Genomic DNA, 21,511 nt, shown 5'->3' on the forward strand with positions numbered 1-21,511 from the left:
TTAGATCATGTGGATTCCAACTAGGATAAGACTAGAGAGAAAGATAATGTCATAATTGACTAATTTAACTACTGGTCGGGGTAATATCTGAGTTGGTGAAGCAGAGCTGGAAAGTGACAGGGTCCTCAGGATAGTCATTGTCAAGTACCAGTTGTGTTATGCCACAAACTCCATCCAGGTTTGGATCCAAGACTCTGTGAGGTATGCTAGCAGGCTTCCCTGCTAGGAAACAGGCTTCCTTGATAGGTAACAGCGTTGAGGTCCCACGGCAGCTGGGACAGTAATAAGGACAATTATTAAATGTGTTGTGGGGAGGGAGGATGGAAATAATAAGAAATAGGCAGCTCAGTAGGGTCGCAGACAATGGGGTGGGTTTCAGAACTCAGTGGCTCTCATAGTTACCCAGAACTAGAGTAAACACAAGATGTCAAGTAACGGGCCCCCTCCTACCAAATGGAAATGTACAGTGACATGGGGGGAATCAGAGTCTTGCAGGTCCACACCTATGAGTCTACACCGGGACGCCAGATTCCAGGCCACTTTTGTGTGGAACACAGGCCCATGTGCTCCAAAAGCAGGTGACCCATTCTGAATTCCCATTCTGAACTTGGCCAAGTTACTTACCTCTATGAACCTTAATTTTCTTCCTGGAAATTGAGTATCTGAATAAGAGTTCTACCTCATAGTATTTTTGTTAGGATTAACTGAAGTAAGGTATGTATATTCCACAGTAAAGAACCACTCAAAAGAGTTAGAAAATGTTCATAAGGACTAGCTGTTGCTGTTACCATGAGCTGATGAAGAAGATGAGCCAGACAATGGCTGTGGAATTGAGGGGTGGAGGGAGAGAATGGGTGGTGGGGGAGGGGGGCAAGAGGGACCTAAAGTGAGCAGACAGACAGGAAATGAGAATTTGAACTACAGGAGGGCTGAAAAAAAGAGAGAATTGAAGCCATACAGTGAAGGACAACTTAAGCGACTTGGTGATTTGGCTATAAAGAAACAAAGGCCCTGTCTAAGTGGCCAGAGATTTGAAGCCTTAGTGACGAGAGCGATAGGGTAACTGGAACAGAAATAGGAAGTGTGCCAGGGAGAAAGCGTTTGGGAAGAAGAGGAGAGTGAGTCAGAGATATTGGGATTTGAAACTACTAGGTAGAGATGAGTCAAGCCCCCAGGTGGAGTTTGAGGGATCCATCTGTCAGAGCTGAGAGAGACGCTGAGGTAGGTGGTAGTGGGGTGGGTGGTGGGGACAGAGACACCGAGAACCAGCCTCAAGAGGAAGGCCCATAGAGAGGCAGAGAACACACCAAGGATGAGCAGAATCAGGACTAGAGAGGTGGCAGCTCATGGTTCAAAAGGCAGAAGAAATAAGGAAGGAAGAAAAAAGCAGAGGTATCAAGAACCTAAGTTGACATAGAGCCCAGATGCAGCACGAGGACGTCATGCACTGATCACCCACATCCGCCATGGGTGATGAGGAAAACAAAGGTAAGAGAAATGTAGCTTAAATTAAATCTCCTTACAGCTTGCAGCCCACTGATAGAAACCTGAAACAAGCAGAGTGTGACCTTCTTCAAGGAATTCATGCTGCCTTAGTATTTATGTTTTGCTAAAGACTGATAGTAACCTTATCTTAATAGCAGCTGGCCCCTCAAGGTCCTGTAAGCCTTTCTTCCATATTCCTTAGAGACTTAAGCTATCCCTTACACCCGCAAATTAAAAAGTATATAATCAGTCACCGCTCACCATCACAGGGCAGCTCTTTCTGCCCACAGGTCCTGTCCTCATCCTATAATAAAATCATCATTTTGTACCAAAAACATCACAACAATTCTTTCTTGGCCCTCCACTCTTTTTTTTTTTTTTTTTTTAAGACTTAAGCGTTTATTCACACATTATAGTAATTGAGCCAAACATTATTTTATTAAAGATTCTTTTTTTTTAATTTTCAGCATAACAGTACTCATTATTTTTGCACCACACCCAGTGCTCCATGCAATCGTGCCCTCTATAATACCCACCACCTGATACCCCAACCTCCCACCCCCGCCCCCGCCACTTCAAACCCCTCAGATTGTTTTTCAGAGTCCATAGTCTCTCATGGTTCACCTCCCCTTCCAGTTTCACCCAACTCCCTTCACTCTTGAACCCCAATTTCACGTCACATCAGCCAGTGAGAGAAAACAGCCTCACTTGGGCATTAACTTTCTTCTTTAGTGAAAAGGGAGTTTAACACCTGATCTCTGAGGGTGAAATGCAGTTTGGAGCCAGAGCGGTGGGGCAGAAACCAAGCTGTGTGCGATAATAGACAGAGCTCTTTAAACAGAAGGCAGTGAGAGAACACTTGATTTTTCAGAATTTTTACAGTGAAAGGAACTTGTATAATAGCTTCAAAGATCAGCAAGGTCAAAGGAAGGCAGTCCAGTAACCACAGGTGCAGAGTACTGACCTGGGTTCTAGTGGGAAAATAGAGCAGGCTCCGATAGTGGGCATAACAGAGTAAAATCAACAGAAGAATCCTATGGGGGGTTCCTATGTCTCAGATATTCTCTGTGAAACATTCTGGTTCTTCTGGTTCTTACAAACTGAATTGAACCCACCAAAGCCTAAAAAGGTAGGAGAGCAGTCCATAACGGAGACTATAAATACGCATTTAAATATCTTAGGGTTTTGATTAACTGCTTATGATATCCTGTGGACTAGCACAAAACTACCTTTTCAAGTCCATATGTTAGAGGAACCTTATACTTTACATAACATTAAGTTTGTATGTCACCACTAAGGAAGTCAGTAGGCAACAGTCTCAATAAATAAAGAGTGTGTGAGATTTCATATTCATGGACCTTAAGATGAAATAAAGTTTAATTGAACAATAAAAGCCTAGAATTTCTATGGTGTGTAGGCAGTGACAAAGCTAAGAGTTTCTTTATTATCGTGTTCTATCTTACTATAAAATTGTCTCAGCAAAACTAACCCAAGTCTAAGGGTCCTACAATACATGAAAGTACATTTAAAGGAAAACAGTTTAGAAAAATCTCTCAGCAGATAATCATTCAGATCATTTAGTGGGCTTGGGCCTTTAACAATGAACAGAAGATTTCTCCAAAGAAAGATTTTCTCAGAAAAATAAGATTGCCTTTTCAGGATGATGATGTTACTAAGAAAATTTGTGTTCAAGAGTGGAAACCTTGGACTTAACAAAAACCTTTTGAATTTCAGCCCAGAAAAATCTGTCTGGATTTTGATTTAACATTTACCAAGTATATCTGGCATACAAATCTAGACAGACATTGCCAGACAGAGCTCAATGCTGTGAGATTAGAGTTTCTGAATTTATTTCTTCCCTTAGGTCACACAGACTCTAGTTTAAGCACAGTTTCCTTCCAAAAGCCAATAATTTCCCCTGTTGCTATAAAACAAAGATAATAGGAAGTCTTAATTTTGGTCCTCAGGAAAGTTCCTTGGTTGCTAACCCATGCATAGTTAGTAGCAATTGTTTTTGGTATAGTTTGATGGTTTATAATTCATCTCAATATAAATCATTGCATCGTCTCTTGATAATCATCTTGAGATGTACTTACCATCCTCATTTTTCAGGTGAGAAAAACATAACTAACTTAAGGTTTTTCAGTGAAAACATGATTCAGAATGTAGGTCTGCTACCACCATAGCAACATTCACATTCTACTCCATGTAATCCACGCACATGTTCATTCATTTATTCAAAAACATTTGCTGAATAAAAGAAAGGGAATACAAAAAGCATGTCTTGGGCACAACCTAATGAGCTCCTATACAAATAGCTTGAATTTTGTTAGTCATAATCCTCTGAAAATGACCCCTAATCTTTCTATCAAACTAAATGGGGCCCTGTAAGTATGGCATTGTAGTTCTAGGGCTGTTTTACTAAGAAACAGAATGGAAATAAGTATAAGTCGTCAGTGCTATTTGATATTTTCTGAATTCCTAAGGTGATCTGCATGGAAGATGGAATCAAATGAGTCCTAGGGACAGAGAAATTGGGAGAGGAGACAACATGAAAGGAAGAGCAGGAGGCAGACCAAAGGAGAGAGTCAGAACATAAGGAGTTTCACAATGATCTTTCTACCTGGATCCACAGTCTTGTCAGGAAAAGAGTAACTGCCTCCTCTGAATCAATAAGCATGAAATCTAATCTGAAACTTAAAATGGAGACCACCTTGGACATATTCAGAACATGTGTTTGTTGTAGTCACATAATTGAACTTCCAGAGTTGAAGTACACGTTGAACCTATGGACTTTTCATTGGTTGAACCTTTAGAATTTCTTCATGGTCTTTAGACTCAGAGAATTAATATAATGAAGCATGAATCTTTTTCATTGTCCATGATTTTAATATGTTTAATATTAACCACACTGGTGTTTTAGAAGTTTTTGTTCTCAAAACTTAAGAGTGCATTCTCTATACTAAAATGATTGTAATAAGAACCACTCCATTTTATTTGTTTAGTTATTAGATATGTCTTTTTTTGAGCACCTGCTAAGTGCAAGGCACTTTGCTGGGTTCTGTGGAGAAAATTAAGTTCTTAATTGTTGCTTGTTAACCCTGAAAATATAAATGGAACTACTGTGTAAAGTAAGACTCTTAATCGAAATCATTTGAGTACTTGGATTTTCTATACCTAATATTTGATGTACTTATTAAGAAAGAATAAGAATATTTAATATTCAAGCCAGAATGCTTAACATGTCAGTTCAACAAATATTTGTCACACATATCCTATGGATTCCACACTATACTAGGTTTTGAGGATATGCGGATAAGTATACCACCTTTTATCATGAAGCTCATTGAGACCCAGAGCTATTAACACCAACTATGCTGAAAAATTTCTGCAGTGCATTGAGACCCAGAGCTATTAACACGAACTATGCTGAAAAATTCTGCAGTGCCTTAGAAATACAAGGACCTCTCATTGTGTTCCTCAGTGTTAATTTGGGACAGGACTTGGTATCTGTTGTTTTTATGCCTCATGGAGGATTGTAATACCCAGTCAATGAAAAGAATCACTAGTCTCATGGAAATTATTTTGCTTATGACCTATTCTTCATTTTTCAATGAATCATATTTCTCATATAACTAGACATACACCAGCCCTATCACTTAGCAATTTTACTTCTACGTTACTCAAAACAAATACATACACATGTCCACAAAAGGACATGTACAGAATGTTTATGGAGCTTTATTAGTAATAGCTTGTGTGTTCAGCAAAAGGAAAATGGGGGGGTGACCCTCTGATATACAATGAAATACCACTCACCAACTTAAAGGAATGAACTACTGATATATACAACAATGTGAATAAATCTCAGAAAATATAATGCTAAATGAAAGAGGCATTATATAAAAACATGCATACTGGGGGCACCTGGGTGGCTCAGTGGGTTAAGCCTCTGCCTTCAACTCGGGTTGTAATCCCAGGGTCCTGGGATCGAGCCCCACATTGGGCTCTCTGCTCAGCTGGGATCCTGCTTACCTCTCCCTCTCTGCCTGCCTCTCTGCCTACTTGTGATCTCCGTCCATCAAATAAATAAATAAAATCTTTAAAAAAATGCATACTGAATCCTATTTGTTTTCAGTTCTATAATAGGCAACCATGGTGGAAAATAATTAAAACAGTGATTGCCTTGGGGACGTTGGCAGTTGAGAAAGGCCAAGAAGGAACTTTCTAAGATGATAGCAATATTCTCTTTATTAATAGAGATTTGGTTATCCTGGGAAATGTGTTTATCAAAACTCAAAGCATGCTGTACCTAAGAAAAGAAGAAACCTCAAAAGAAAAAAAAAAAGATCTTGAGCTCTAATTGGTAGTATGTAAGTTGAAGTATCTAGGGGAGGAATGTACTGATGTAGCTTACATCGATAGATGGGAAAATGAGATAGATTGATAGCTGGAGGGCAGGATAGATAGATTTAATATAGCAAATAGAATAAAATATTAATGCAGAATCTAGGTGGTGGGCATAGGGGTGTGCACTATAAGACTGGTTCAGCTTTTTTGTATATTTGAAAATTTTTATGATTAAATATTCAGAAAAATTATAAAAGCTTATCTACAGTAATTATTCCAAGCACTTTGTATGTGTTAACTCATTTATTCTACATAAGTTAACTCATTTATTCTGCATAAGTCTTGTGACAGAAAGAGGCTGGTTGTCCACCAAATCCGCTACCTCTTCTCCCTGGTCACACAGATGCCTTCTAACCAATCATGTGTTTACCTGTGGTCACATGACAGTTCTGGCCAGTGGACTGGCAGTGGAAGTGATGGGTACCATCACAGGACCTGGCCCATAGAAATCTTTCCCATCTGAGAGTGGATGGAAACCTCATAACCTTGGTACTTTTCTCTGACCCACTGGAGGAGCAATACTGGCCCACTGGAAATATCTGTCTGGGACTTCTTTCAAGCTTAAAATATACTTCTTGATTATGCAATATAAATGTGTGGTTTTATCTACTGTTTCTATCTACTGTTGTAGTTACCACTCTAACTTGCACATAATTCTACATGATAGGTACTAATAGTATCCTTATGTAATACATAAGGACATAATCTAGAGGTAAGACAGATCAGCAGCAGCCCTGGGATGCAAAACAGAGTCTAGACTCCTGAGTTTTAACACTATCTATGCCTCTTTCTCTTTGTAGGTACAAGTAAGTAATTGTTTGTTTCTCCTTCAAGCAACAGGTATAACTCAGTGGCAGTGGATCCCCTTTCAAAATACAAATTTGTATTCCCAGGAGCAGACTTTTCTTAATAATGACTGAGTGTGCTGGTCTGCCAGTTCTGTTCCAATCAGCCAGGCAGGGTAGACAGTGTCTGGGGAATGAAGGGGGAGGCAGGAGGGAAGAAGAGGACACAAACAGCAGTGCTGACCTTTGAGGACACATTATTGTCACTGTTAATCTAAATAAGAATGGGGAGGAATCCCTATTCACTGTATATAACTTACTGATGTCCTTTTGACTGGTGCTTCCCCTGGCTCCCCCAAATTCATATCAAAGTAGGGAGGGTTGAGCTTCTCCCTTAACCTCTACATGGCCATATCTCATCAGTAGTGATAATAGCAGAAAAGGTAGCTTCTTCACCCCAGATCAATACTTGATATTAAACCATGTGTATTGATTTACTGAACTCCTGGTAATGAAGCAGTGTCTACAAGACCCAAAGTGTAAAATGGACATACCAAAAGAGAACCTCTGATATTTTGCTGAGCTGAGTTTTGATCGGTTCACCATATTCCAGAGAAATAAAATGCTGAGCATAGATAATCCACGATGCACATAGAGGCAGGAAGCAGAAAATTTGTATATAAACCTATTACTGTGGTGCTCTGGAACTTTTACTAACCATTGGGCTCCTAATTACCAGATTCCATGGAGGTTTGAGTTACATTTAGGAAATTACTGAGGTTGCGAAATTCATATTTAGAAAGAATAACAAGACACACAGTAATGTCAGATAGTCTTGTGAATCAACACAGAATCAAATGAAATTCAGCCATGCCCTTTCTGTTTTCATGTTTGTTATGCTTTATCATGTCACTGAATATGAAAACAAATTATACAGATACTGTACTTTTTATGTTTGTTATGCTTTATCATGTCACTGAACATGAAAATAAATCAATACAGATCCTTTTGCTTTACTCTGTCTGGTCAGAGGCTGCAAGCCAGCAAACACTTGGTACCAAGATTATTGGCAGTTGTTTCTCAGTATTAATGGTTAAAAATTTCCGAGCATCTAGGTGATCTAAAATTTCTTAGATTTCAAAATGCAGTTCTCAATTTCCTCAAAGATCTCTAGATCTTTCTCAAACCTTACTCTTTAAACTTAGCCTTTAAAAAACTTTCACAGTCTGAGCCCAAGTAAACCAATAGCATTTTGTGAGTGTTGACACCACCATCAGTTTCTCCCATTCATGTCAGATTTTGGGGCTTGGTTAGGTGAGTCCCCAGAGATGACTGGGAGATGACCCTCAAAGTCTGCTACATTGGTCACTGTGAACTTAAAGAATTGGATCTTAGATTCTTGGCTCTGCTCAACCACAGAATTTCTGAGAAGTAAATATTTATTTAACTACCCAACTTCAAATAGTGCCCCCCAATTCATGTCCAGGCAGAACCCCAGAAGATGACCTTCCTTGTAAATAAGACTTTTTTTCAAATTTCTTTTCAGTGTAACAGTACTCATTGTTTTTTTGCACCACACCCAGTGCTCCATGCAATCCGTGCCCTCTTTAATACCCACGACCTGGTAAATAAGACTTTTGCAGATACAGTCAAGTTAAGATGAGGTGACAGTGGATTAGAGTAGCCAATAATCCACTATGCCTCATGTTTTATTTGTTTTTTAAAAGATTTTATTTATTTATTTGAAAGAGAGAGAGCAAGCGAGCGTGAGCAGGGAGGGAAGAGATGGAGAAACAGACTCCCCACTGAGCAGCAGCCTGATGTGGGGCTCCATACCAGGACCGCAGGATCATGACCTGAGCAGAAGGCAGACACTTAGCCGACTGAGCTACCAGGTTCCCTGATGCCTGGTATTTTTATAAGAGGAGAAAACACAGATAAGAAAGACACATGTGGAGAAGGCCATGTGACAGTGGAGGCAGAGTTTGTTTGTCTTCAATTCAAGGAACACTAAGGATCGCCAGCAACTACCAGAGCTAGGAAGAGGCAAAGATGGAACCACCCCTAGAACCTTCAGATAGAGCCAGGTTCTGCCAATGCCAGGATTTCAGAATGTGACAACAGACTCTGTTGTTTTAAGCTACCCAGTTTGAGGTTCTTTGTTTGGCTGTCCTAGGATCTCATACAGAAAACACCTGATACAAAGATAATGTTTCCAAAAATTTATTACAAAATACTTGAAACCAAATCAGCATGGAATACATGATGCATTTCTCTTTTTTTGCTCACAAGCTGGCCTCTAAAAACAAAAAAGAAAAAAGTACTTTTGCTGAGGTGGTAGCTGGTGGACTGCAGGGCATTTGTCACTCTCCACTACTGTGTCTGAAGCAATGACAGCCTTTCCATGATAAAGAGGAGCAAGAGAGTATGCCCAAAGCCCCCAAGACCCCTTCTCCACAGACCAGCAGTATCTTCTGAGATGGTACCTGTGACACTGAACCTGAGGCACCCTTGTTGTTTATAGTCGCAAAGCATAGAGGCATCCCTTTGCGAAAAAGCATTTGGCACTAGGTTCCAGGGCATGAGCTGAGTGGCCCTTATCACAAGTTTGGGCTTGCCTAGCTGGCCTACCCTTCCAAAGCCTTAATTTCCTCACCCAGGGAATGCTAGTCACGGTACTGCCTGTCTCTCTTAGTTATTCTGAGAGTCGAGTGAGTTAACACGTGGAAAGTGCTTGGATTGTAGCTGGTACACAAAGCCCTAAATCAATGGCAGGTGCTATTCTTGTCTAGGAAAGCCCCAAAAGCCCCAGAAGGAGAGCTTCATACAGAACATTCTTCATTGCTTCATATGGCAGAAGAGTTTGGAAACCACTTCCCTGAAGAAAAAAGTTCAATATTGAGGATAGCATAGTCTAGGAGACATTTTACTTGATTCCTATTTCCAAATGCCTACAAGAGAAGACTGGAACAAGTCTGAGACAGGTATTTATACATTGACAAGAGTAAGGAGGTAGGAGGTTACCTCCTTTGGGTAAGGAGGTTACCTCTCTGGTAAATAAACTTGTGTGTCCCTTGGCACAAGCAGCTTCATAGCTTCCTGATAGCAGTGATGAAATGATCTTTGGTGCAGAATAAATGAATCTTTCCTTGCGCCTTCTTGAATTAAAGAGAGGACTCAACCTTTAGCAGAGCCGAGATCCAATTTTAAATGACATATTCAGTAGAGCTGGCACCAAATTTTTCTCCTACATCGTGGAGGATTCTGACTTCATCCACATTTGCACCAGGTATTTGTGAGGCTGACAGACACCTCCAGTGCTCAGAAAGCATAAGTATCTTCACTGAAAATTTGGTCTCTCTTGCATATTCTGGCTTTCTGAATCTAACAGTCTCTAGTCTTTCACAATATGTGTATCTCCTAGAGAAAAAGTTGATCACTTAATGGAAACAGCCAAAAATCTGTCACAAAATTTTGAGATCCCATTAAAGCAAAAGTTTAATGAGAAAGAAAAATGTAAGTCACACTTCTAAGAAAGTATGGAGTCTATTTAATGCTTTTCCACATAAATTTGGTTATTTAAGCTTAAGCTGCTTAATTTCCTTGACCTCTCTGTTGATTAATTTGCTCAAAGTGTAGAATAATAGAATGAAGTGTCCAAAAGTTGGATGGTATCAACATAGGACTGAGTTTACATCCAAATTTCACACGGCCTGTGGCCAAATGGCTGTCAATACAACAAAGAGCTATCTTCTGCTCTCAAGCTACTGCAAGTCCCTGCATTCAGTGCCTCGAACAGGCAACATAGCCTGACTCCATTTTATTTCTGGAAACTTCCAGGTTCTTGTCTAGCAAGTAAAGAACTCAGATGTTAACACTCCCATCCTTCCCACAAGAGAAAAACTGGAAATCAGTGACTTTTCTTCAGATCTATCCAAGAACTGAGTTGACAAGGCAACTCAGCCTGAAAACTGGAAGGGAGTACAGAGAACCAGAACCCACAGGGAGCAGACACTGCAGCTGGTGGGGACACGTGAAAGATATGTAACTGTCCTGGAGGCTGAGTGTGGATTAGCTCAAGAGGAAAAAAAATATATTCATATGAACCTCGTCTTAGGGGTGCCTCATACTTCTGTGAGTTTTACCTGCAAGAACCACACCAGATTCTCAAGGGAAAGATCAGATAATAATCCCTGCCTGCTTCAAGCAAGAGAAGATAAGAGTAGCCATTATGAAATATACCCAGAACATTCTGTTCTCATACAAAAAAGCCTGCCATCAAGGGAAACTATCTTCCTAGAACCTCCTGGCTTGGGTTTTACCTGAGTCTGACCAACAGAGGAGAAAGGAAATGCCCAAGACCAGCCGCCATTAGTCTGTTTACCCACCTAGGAGGGTGAAAAGGAGCTGAGAGATGCCTGTGAAGGTCATAACCCAGGGCCATGAGGCAACACCTAATCATAGGAACACAGAATGCATCACCCTCCCTCCAACCTTACCACTGTAGCCAAAACATTCCTTTATAATAATGGAGGATTAGAGCTAAAAAGAACTGCAAGATCCAGACCCAATTTTAGGAGTCCCTAAGAGAGCCTAAACACAATAGAAGAGATGAAAACAAGGACACCAGAGGATGTATTAGCCCCTGGCACCTGCCAGCATAGCAAACAGTAAATACAGCCTACCCAGCAACCAGACAAACCTGAAACCTCACACTGAAAGCATATTAACCTTTGTTCTTCTTACTCAGTACATCATGTCTGTCCTTTAATGACAACAACAGCAACCACAAACACAGGCTAAAAAGCAAAAGTACAGATGGGAGAGGCATAACAAACATCACAACTGGACTCAGATACATCAGAGATTTTGAAATTATCAGACCAGGAATTTAAAATAAAATGAATAATTTGCTAAAGGCTGTCAAGTGGACAGGAAAAACAGAAAGGTGGACAACATGTAAGAAAAAACAGGTAGTGTAAGCAGAGAAATGGAAATCTATGAGGAAATCAAAAGGAAATGATAGAAATGAAAACTACTATAGTAGTTTTATAGAAGTGAAGAATCTCTTTGATGGGCTCATTAGTGGACTGGATACAACTAAGGAAAGTGTCAGTGAACTTTAAGATACATCTACAGAAACTTCCCAAGATCAAAAGCAAAGAGAAAAAACAATGGCTGAAGCTGGGAGCCAGAACCAAATATACAAGAAGAGTGGGAGGATTATTATGTCTTAAATAGACTTATTTTTTTAGAACAAATTTACATTTACAGTAAGATTGAGAAGATAGTTCAGAATTTCCCATATACTTTTTACCTAGCTTCCCCTATTGCTAATATCTTACATTTTCATGGTACATGTTACATTTAGTGAACCAATATTCATACATAAGTATTTACTAAAGTCTAAACTTTATTCTGATTTTCTTAGTTTTTTTTCTCATGTCCTTTTTTTGGTTCCAGCATCCCACCTGTACACGTTACATTTAATGATGTCTCCTTGGGCTTCTCTTAACTGTGACAGTTGCTCAAACTTACATTATTTTTGATGATCCTGACAGTTTTGAAAAGTATTATTCCTTGGGATTTTCCTATGGTTTTTATCATGACATGGATTTGAGTTACAGTTTGAGAGGAAGAAAACAGAGGTAAAATGCCATGCTCATCACATCAAGGGTACATACTATCAACATGACATATCATTGTTGTTAGCCTTCATCACCGGGCTGAAGGGAATGTTTGTCAGTTCACTCTACTGTGAAGTTACTCTTTTCTCTTCCCATACTTTGGAAGGCAGTCAATATGTACAGTCTGCACTTAAGGAATGGGGGGTTGTATAACACCTCCTTAAGGGAGAAATATCTACATAAAATATTTAAAGTTTCTTTCTTTCTTTCTTTCTTTCTTTCTTTCTTTCTTTCTTTCTCTCTCTCTCTCTCTCTCTCTCTCTTTCTTTCTTTCTTCCTTTCTTTCTTTCTTTCTTCTTCTTTCTTTCTTCCAGTATGGACACATAGATGTTTATTTTACACCTTAGGTTATAATATAATACTTTTTTTTCTTGCTCAAATTGTTCCAGCTTTAGCCATTCAGAGACTATTCATTTTCCTTTGACATCTTCTCTGAATTATGGCTTTATATATTTATTTTGAACACATCCTCACTTTCTGGCACTAAAGTTGTACTAGGCTCATCTTATATATTACTTGTCTCATCCTAAAATTGTCTCTGGTCACTGGTACTGGAGGATGTTATTAGAAACCACAGTCTGGGTGCTAAGCATGCTCATTGCTACTGGGGCTTCATCTCTTTAAGACTATGTCACTTGACAGAATAAGGAATAGATGTTATAGAATAGCACAAGTATATCCACACAACTACATTTTCTATATCCAACTATCTGTACCTGTATTAAGATCAACATGATGTTAGTTTGAGATCTCCATCTCATTGTTACATTGGTTATGCTAGCTTCCTCCCTTTACTTGTCTGTAAATTCCCACTCCAACTAAAAAAACGTGGCTCACACCATCTGCCATCTATTCACTCAGTTGCTTAATACCAATATACAGGTATGTAGTATCAGCATTGCTAATCCTTACCCTCTTGGGAAAAACACCTTATCAACTGGAGTACAGTGCTTACATGTAGTTCTTTTGTCTCTAGTCTTATAGACTCCAGTATTTCCAACTAATCAGCACATTTTCTCCACCCCTTCAGGGAACTTATTTTATATATTTGTAAATACTTAGATCCTCTTGTTATGATCTGTTTTCCTTCCTGGGACCCCTCAACCTCATAAATTATTCTTAAAATTTGTATATGTTAAGTTTCCCTTATTATACTGTGAAGTTCTAAGGGTTTTGAAGTTCATATGTTTTTTATTGTACATCCACCATCACAGTATCAGGGAAATTATTTCACTGCCCTAAAATTCCCTTGTGCTCTGGAGTGCCTGAGTGGATCAGTGGGTGGAAGCCTCTGCCTTCAGCTCAGGTCATGTTATCAGGGTCCTGGGATCGAGCCCCACATTGGGCTCTCTGCTCAGTAGGGAGCCTGCCTTCCCCTCTTTCTCTGCCTGCCTCTCTGCCTACATGTGATCTCTGTCTGTCAAATAAATAAGTACAATCTTTAAAAAAAAAGTACCCTTGTGCTTTACCCATTTAATCTTCTCTCCATCCCCTTGAGCTTCTAGTAGCCAGCAATCTTCTTATTGTCTCCATAGTTATGCCTTTTCCAAAATGTCATCTAATTGGAATCATATACTGTGTAGCTTTTTAAGAATGCCTTCTTTAACACTGAAATGTGTATTTAACTTTATCCCTATCTTTTTGTGGCTTAATAGCTCTTTTTTATCACTTAATAATATTCCATTGTTTGCATATACCATGGTTGTTTATCCAGTCACATATTAAGGGATAGCTTTGTTGCTTCCAGTTTTCAAATCACTCGGGGACACACCTAGGAATGTAATTGCTGGATTATGTGGTAATACCACATATTTTAAAAATCACTTCTGGTACCAATGTTTTATGACCCTACCAGAAGTAGCATTATTTCCATTTTATAGTAATGGTTAATAGTAATAAAATACAAAATATGAATATAAGGAAAGTAAAAAATAACAGAGACATACCATACCAACACCATTTTCTCCCCAAAGTATTCTCAGTGAATTAATGCTTTCTCTTAACTGGCTTATTTGGAATTAACAACAAATTTACATAGTGAGAGAAATGCTGATCTATTGTGACTACACCTAAGGGATATCAAATAAATCAATGTATTTTCATGTTAGTAGCCATTAGGAAGTCATTTTCTTTTTCAGTGTTTCAAGGAAAACTCATTGGCCCATCTCTGGCATTCGTGACAGATATTAGCAATGTTATATAGTCATGTGACATCAACACCGTGTTTTATGCTATGGCTTTTAAAATTGATAACAATGTTATAAAATATTCTTGAAAGTTGCTAAGAGATTGGATCTTAATTGTTCTCATCACAAAAAAGAAGTTATGGTAATTTATGGAACATGATGAAGGTATTAGCTAACCCTACACCAGCAATAGTATTACAATACAAAACTTTATCAAATCAATATTTTGTAAACCTTAAAGTTCTAAAATGTTATATGTTAATTATATCTCAATGAAATTGGGAAAGAAATGAGACTTTTTTGGAAAGAGACCTGATGAAATTTGGAATTTTCTAAAAGTTATACTCCAAAGCACTATGCTAAGCTCTGAGGAAACAGATATTATGTGTAAGACTCTGCAGCTAGACTCAAAAGAGCTTGTAACTGTATGCAGGTGGCTAAGGGAAAGGGATTGGAACATGTTCCAAAGTGTTTCTGGAAGAAGATAATTTAAGACTAGTATCATATGAATAAAAAAGAAGACTATCACAGGCACAGTAAAGATGAAGAAAGTATTTCCTGTGGAAGTGATCAATAAGGTTGAGCAATGCCAAATGGGTGGCCTTATATATCTCAATAAAAGTCATTAAGTGCCAACAGGAATCTCAATCCCATTTGAAAAAGACACTTCATAAACCAAGCATTCGATTCATAAAGAGAGGTGACCATACTAACCATATGCCCTGCTATTAAAGTTAATTCTTGACAGTTATTTAACAACTGGACAATGTTACTAATCAAATAGTATTTTATTAAGTATTTCTCTCTTTCAAATATCTGTGTATGAATATATACATAGATGCAGGGGTGTTATTGAGAAGTACTTAATAAAAATAATGTAAATTAATATGAAAATTAAATATCCAAAGCAAAATACTTGAAACTATATTTCTTTTTATTTTCTAGATAATATTGTATATGTGGGGGTGCCTGGGTGGCTCAGTGGGTTAAGAGTCTGCCTTCAGCTTAGGTTATGATTTCAGGGTCTTGGAAATCTAGGCCCACATCAGCTCTCTGCTCAGCAAGGCGTCTGCTGTTTTCTCTCCTGCCTGCTCATGCTCCTTCTCCCTCTCGAATACATAAATAAAATCTTTTTGTAAAAAAGACTATATGTGTGTAGCATAAAACTGCCTTCCAAATGATATACGTTCATGTCATCGTAATCATTTCCAATCTTGTCATTTTAATCATTTATTGAGTTTAAGAATTTCTTTTCCATGTAACCTGTTGATTATAGTGCTTGCTCATCATTGGGTGTCCAGTGCAGACTGAGTTCCCCTGAAAGAATGGCTGGGAGTGAGGGTCTGCTCTTGGGACTAGCATCTCCCACAGGCCCCATGTTCTTGCCCACAGTGCCCCTATCACTGCTCCAGGCTCACCTCCTCTTCCAGTGCCCTGCCAGCTGGAGCCTGGAAGCGTGGAGTGCAGCCAACCCCAGTGCATCTGCTACCACCTCCTCTGTGGTCTTGCACCAGCTCACAATCTCTGCTGGGAATGCCATCCTCTTAGGCTCTTTGCCAAATGGTATGGAAGATTTTGCAGCTTATCCCTCTATACCAGGGCCACAATTTAATTGTGTGTGTGTGCGTGTGTGTGTGTGTGTGTGTGTGTGTGTGTGCGCGCGCGCAGAGATAACAGATGTATATTAGATAATGAAAGAAATGGTCCTATGCATTTGAATTATAGTCTCATTCATGGAGAATAGCAGAAATAAAAACTTCTCCCCTTCCCTCCATCCCCTTCACCTTCCATTTCCATTTGAACATATAAGTCTTACATGAAAGTCACTGTAAACTACAGTCCAAACATTCTGAGTTTTAAAGAGCTGACTATAAGCTCTCCCATTCTTTTTTTTTTTTATTCTGTAAAGGTTTAATGAATTTGCTCCTGTACTCTGTCATATAATCTAATACCCCATCTGCCACTAATGCAAACAGAATAAACTACAAATAAAATAAATAAATTACTCTAAGAGCAAATAATTATGGGCTCTTTGGTGCTTTGTTCAGCCTGTTAAGCTTTATACAATTTGCCTCAGGAAATGTATTCAACATTGTACCAACATAGGACATATCTATTTGTATTTCTGATTTAAAGTCAAAATTTCAAACAATCTATTTGATAACAGGTTATTAAAGTAGATATTTTTTATCTTCTTTTTTTTTAGTTGGTAAAGAAACCAAGACAAAGAACTGTCAAATAACATTCAAAGTCATAAAGTCAGGAAATGGAGATGATTCCAAATCCCAGCATTCTCACAACATTATGGGAATATCATTTGTGTAGTTTGATACAATATCTAGAAATCTGAAATATATGTAATGATAAATTTACATTTTATAAGCTATTATGATGGAGAAACTATCCATACCCAAAAGAAACTTATTTTTTGTATTCTTTTTTTTTTTTAAAGATTTTATTTATTTATTTGACAGAGAGAGATCACAAGTAGGCAGAGAGGCGGGCAGAGAGAGGGAGAGAGAGAGAGAGGAAAGCAGGCTCTCTGCTGAGCAGAGAGCCCAATGCGGGACTCGATCCCAGGACCCTGAGATCATGACCTGAACCGAAGGCAGTGGCTTAACCCACTGAGCCACCCAGGCACCCTATTTTTTGTATTCTTATAAAATGTCTATACTTACTGCTTATTTCCATTGTTAATAAATTCATTGCAGTATTATCTCCCACTCCACAACTGCCTTTTTAGTTATGTCTATTTTCTGCTGCTTATGGTCCAGTAACATCTAGAGGAAGGAGATTTAATATAAGTCTTGGAAGCCTTAGCATTTATATACTTCTACTCTTTAGAAGGGATATGCACTGGTGAGTTAACAAGGTTTGGAAGCTCAGGATGATTCCTTTTCTCATAAAGAGGAGTAGTTTTTCATATCTTCCCTATGGAGACATGAACGGGAGGTTCTGAGTGGAGGCAGGTCATGAAATCTGACTGCTTCTATCTGTGTCTGTTCTGATTATTATATGACAAAGTACTGCAGAACACTGTGGTATAAAACGAGCATCTTTTTCATGCTCACTGATTCTGTGGGTGAGGAATTTGGAGACAGTAGGATGGCTCACTCTGCTTCACATCTCGGTTCTCAGCCAGGACTGACTGTACAATAGGGACTGGAATCACAGGGAGGTATCTTCATTTGTCTGACAGCTGAAGCCATCTGTTGGCTGGGCCTCAGCTGGCTCTTCCACTGACCCATAGCTTCTCCATGCGGTCTCTCTGCAAGGGCTTGTTTGGTCTTCCTCACAGCATGGCAGCTGGCTACATGAGAGAAAGGCAGAATTATGTGGTGTTTTATGACTTAATCTCAGAAATCACATGGCTTCATTTCCACCATTTTCTTTGAATTGAGACAGTAACACTGATCTATTCAGTTCAAGGGAATCACATAAACCTCCAAGTAGATAAGAAGAATTTCAATATAATCACACTATATGAAGTTTACTTGGAATGAAAGATAAAGTCATGCCACTTTGAAAAATACAGTCTGCCACAATAAGTCAAATCTGTCTTGAAAATTACTGTCATTATTTCATAAGCTGTGTGATTTTCCAGCAGCAGAAGTATAAAGAGAATCAATGGTCTGAGAGTATTTTTAAGTTAAATTATCCATGCCATGGACCTCCTTCTGGAGACCAGTGAAAGTTGATTTATGTCCATTCTTTATGACTGGATTTTTGCTTCTTCTATATTCCTATGATATAGAAAGAGTGATGTAAGATAGCTAATACTTTACTCATTGACTGCCAATCATTTCCTCATCTGCTCCATGATAATGATAAGAAAGACACTAGCAAAGCCTGCTCAAGTAGATGTCACCCAGAAAACCCAATGCAACATATAGCTGAATCACAAAAAAATGAAATCCTGGAACGCCTTGATCAAAACAATTTAGTAATAAAGACAATGTTGACCTTCAATTTTTTTTTAATCCCTGACAAAGTATTTGAGATTTGGGGCATGTATATATGGGTTGGTATTGTTTAAGTCCTTAGTTATATTTGAACTAATATTTGAATGGTATAACTAAAAAAAAATGGCCATAAGTCAAAAAGATTTTGCCTACATATCAATCTAAATGGAAATACCCTCTATTCCTTAAAAAGTAGGCCTTAGAAACAGATGCTTATATACAGAAGAATGATTTCAAAATGTAACTTAGGGGTGCCTGGGTGGTTCAGTGGGTTAAGTCACTGCCTTCAGCTCAGGTCATGATCTCAGGGTCCTGGGATCGAGTCCCACATCGGGCTCTCTGCTCAGCAGGGAGCCTGCTTCCTCCTCTTTCTCTCTGCCTGCCTCTCTGCCTACTTGTGATCTCTCTCTGTCAAGTAGATGGGTGAAATGTTTAGGGAAAAAAATGTAACTTAAAGAAACACTGAGATTTATTTTTTAATCTGAAAATAAAGTTAGGTGTGTAAAAGTAGCTTAGAATAAAGGAAGCATACTGGAAAAGATCTTGAGAGGATCATCTTGTTGTAGGGCATTCATCTAAGCAGAATTCCAAAATGAAAACAGACTATTAAAAAAATCTTCTACTTTACAAAAAAAAATTATTCAGTGTTTATGAGAGTACTAGTCTTCAAATTATCTCAGAATATAAACATTCTTAATGTTCCCTCAAATGGAAGCATGTTCCAGCTGGCATTTGTCCTGGTTTTGTGTAAGGTTACAGGAAGAATGGCAAAACTCTCCCATCTGTACACAGATTGAAGACATATTATTTTAAGTCATTTTCCCTCATTACCCCTGTCTTGCAATCTTTTCTCCATGCCAATAAAATGCCTGGATCTCTCATCCTCCAAATGGTGTCTAATTTAGACCTGAGAGTTACAAGATACATTTGGTTATAAATAACCACAAAGTCTCATTGTTATGCAAGATGTAAGGGGGTATAAAATATGAAAGATATGGAGGGTATAAGAAAAGCATGAATTTTGTCATCACGGTAAACGATTGTACATTGTGTTTTTATTAGCAGTGCCATTTTTAGTGTTATTTCTAACATCTGCATATATTCATTTTTTTCTAACAGATGTCACCGTGTATTATTTCTTAAATACTGTCAGTGTTAGGATCCTTCAAAAGTATTACTTATTCTGACTTATGTGTTAAATTTTACTTATTAAATTGAAGACTATTTAATGATTCTTTTTTAATATAAAATTTGTACATTTGAATACTAATTGTTAAATAGAATTAATTACTGAAGAGCATAAATATTTTCATTGTGGGTTTTCTTCTTGGCTATACATAAATCTGGAGCCCCTTTCCCAGAACAGAAGAGAAAGGATACAGCTGTCAGAATGCCATGTTCCCCATCCCTGTGGCAGCTGAGGCAAATGACAGTGCTGTTCTCATTCTCCTCTTCCCACATCTCTGCTCACCCTCCACCACCACCTGTGAATACCATTCACCTGCACATTCCTTTAAATGCTGCCATCCCTGATGGCTAATGATGATGAACATTTCTCATGTGTCTGATAGCCATTTGTATGTCTTCTTTGGAGAAGTGTCTGTTCATGTCTTCTGCCCATTTTTTGATGTGGTTATCTGTTTTTTGAGTGTTGAGTTTGAGAGTTCTTTATACATCTTGGATATCAGCCCTTTGTCTGTAGTGTCATTTGCGAATATCTTCTCCCATTCTGTGAGTTGCATCTTTGTTTTGTTGACTGTTTCCTTTGCTGTGCAGAAGCTTTTGATCTTGATGAAGTCCCAAAAGTTCATTTTTGCTTTTGTTTCCTTTGCCTTTGGAGACATGTCTTGAAAGAAGTTGCTGTGGCTGATGTCAAAGAGGTTACCGCCTATGTTCTCCTCTAGGATTCTGACAGATTTCTTCCTCATGTTGAGGTCTTTAATCCATTTTGAGTTTATCTTTGTGTATGGTGTAAGACAATGGTCAAGTTTCATTCTTCTGAGATACCACCTTATACCAGTTAGAATGGCCAAAATTAAGACAGTAAACAACAAGTGTTGGAGAGGATGTGGAGAAAGGGGAACCCTCTCACACTGTTGCTGGGAATGCAAAGTAGTGCAGCCACTTTGGAAAACAGTACAGAGATTCCTTAAGAAATTAAAAATAGAACTACCCTATGACCCTGCAATTGCACTACTGGGTATTTACCCTAAAGATACAGAGGTAGTGAAAAAAAAAGGGCCATCTGTACCCCAATCTTCATAGCAGCAATGGCCACAGTTGCCAAATTGTGAAGAGAGCCAAGATGCCCTTCAGCAGACAAATGGATAAAGAAGATATGATCCATATATACAATGGAATATTATACCTCCATAAGAAAGGATGAATACCCAACTTTTGTATCAGCATGGATGGGACTGGAAGAGATTATGCTGAGTGAAATAAGTCAAGCAGAGAGAGTCAAATATCATATGACTTCATATGACTTCATTTACTTGTAGAGCATAAGGAAAAACACAGAGGACATTGGGAGAAGGAGAGGAGAAGTGACTTGGGGAAACTGGAGGGGGAGACAAACCATGAGAGACTGTGGACTCTGAGAAACAAACTGAGGATTTGGGAGGAGAGGGAGGTGGAGTGTTGGTTGAGCCTGGTGGTGGGTATTAAGGAGGGCACGCATTGCATGGAGCACTGAATAGAGTGCATAAACAATGACTCTTGGAACAGTGAAAAAAATAATTTTTTTTTTCTTTTAATGCTGCTGTCCCTGACTTACTACTCCCACCAGTCTTCCCCTTTCTTCTTTTGGAGCCACTGAGGAAAGAATGGAAGGTTTGACAAGATTGGTACTGTGGTAGATAGCTGTGGGAGTTCTCTTTCCAGAGTTGTGTCCTCGCTACCTGCTGGACCTCACATGGCATGATGTGTCACATGGCAGTGATGTATCACATGGCTGTGTGAAGCAGCCCACGGCGAATCTCAGGGTTGTGCAGTTT

This window comes from Mustela nigripes, chromosome 3, assembly GCF_022355385.1.
Source record: "Mustela nigripes isolate SB6536 chromosome 3, MUSNIG.SB6536, whole genome shotgun sequence".
Classification (NCBI taxonomy): domain Eukaryota; kingdom Metazoa; phylum Chordata; class Mammalia; order Carnivora; family Mustelidae; genus Mustela; species Mustela nigripes.